General features: G+C 42.3%; 1 protein-coding gene across 2 annotated transcripts in view; it reads right to left on the bottom strand.

Annotated features, from left to right (window-relative positions):
* LOC106880981 (zinc finger protein 91-like) overlaps positions 1 to 1,471 on the bottom strand; it is a 21,113-nt gene that overhangs the window by 8,509 nt on the left and 11,133 nt on the right. The gene's annotated exons all lie outside the window — the stretch shown is intronic.

Here is a 1,471-nt window from a genome sequence, read left to right as displayed (position 1 = left end):
TTCACTGCCATGTAGCATGGTTGTTCGTACGCATGCGTCATACAGTCATACAGTCATATATTCTGAGTTCAATTTCCACCGAGGCCGACTTAGCTTTTCATCCGTTTGGGGTCGATTAAATAAGTACCAGGTATGCACTGGGGTCGATGTAATTGACTTAATTCTTTTGTCCTTATTTGTCCCCTTTATGTTTAGCCCCCTGTAGACAATAAAGAAATAAAAAAAAAAGGGACTTTCTCTCTCTAACTGTAAATTTATTCACACAAGAGAGGAGATAAAACTGTGTGTGATAACAACTTCTCAACTCTATAGTTTATGTTACCACATCAAAGCTAACTTTTTTGCGGGATACTTTTGGAATAAAGACAATTTCTTCAAGACTTTGAATTTGTTTCGCATGAATTTTTTTATGAAACTATTAAAACCAATATGCATGGCTGTGTAGACAGAAGCTTGCTTCCCAACTATATGGTTCTGGTTTCAGTCCCACAGTGTGGTACCTTGATCATGTGTTTTATACTATAGCATTGGGCTGCCCAAAGCGTTATGAGTGGATGTGGAAGATGGAAACTGAATGAAGCCCATCATATGTGTGTGTTTGTATATTTTTAGGCCTGTGTATCTCTCTCACCCCCCACCCCCACTCCATCACTTGACAACTGATGTTTATGTCATTGTAACCTAGTAGTTCAGCAAAGGAACAGATGAAATGAGTACTGGGGTAGATTCATTTGAGTAAATGTTTCTCTAGGTGGTGCCACCCCAGCATGGCTGCAGTCGAGTGACTGGAACAAGTACAAGATGAAAGATACCCACACCAACACAAGCCTGCATGAAACAATGGCTGTTCTTAGACGAAGCAAAATTAAGAGTAACTGGATGAGGTTAATATATGCTGAGCTGGATTAGTTTCTGGTTGTTTTTTGTTCCTGTGAAAGTTGACGTAAACAAGGACTATGGGGTTCGTGAGGTGTGCAATTCCTTGGGTAAATAGAAATAGGGTGTGAAATTGAAACAAAAGGAAGGATCTAAGAGACAGGATGTGTTTGATATTGAACCTGTTGAAGTGGAAGTATGGAAAAAGGTTCAAAAGATTACAGGACATAGAAGTGTTGTGGGATGATGAAGTTACTTCTCCAGGCATTATCATTATAGACCACATCCTTGCCTTTCATCATCATTGTTTAACATCTGCCTTCCATGCTAGCATGGGTTGGACGGTTTGACTGAGGACTGGTGAAACCGGATGGCTGCACCAGGCTCCAATCTGATTTGGCAGAGTTTCTACAGCTGGATGCCCTTCCTAACGCCAACCACTCAGAGAGTGTAGTGGGTGCTTTTACGTGTCACCCGCACGAAGGCCAGTCAGGCGGTACTGGCAACGGCCACGCTCAAAATGGTGTATTTTACGTGCCACCCGCACAAGAGCCAGTCCAGGGTCACTGGCAACGATCTCGCTCGAAAATCCTAC

Source organism: Octopus bimaculoides, chromosome 28 (assembly GCF_001194135.2).
Source record: "Octopus bimaculoides isolate UCB-OBI-ISO-001 chromosome 28, ASM119413v2, whole genome shotgun sequence".
NCBI lineage: Eukaryota > Metazoa > Mollusca > Cephalopoda > Octopoda > Octopodidae > Octopus > Octopus bimaculoides.
Note: the sequence above shows the minus strand (reverse complement) of the source record. Positions and strands in the feature narration are given on the sequence as shown.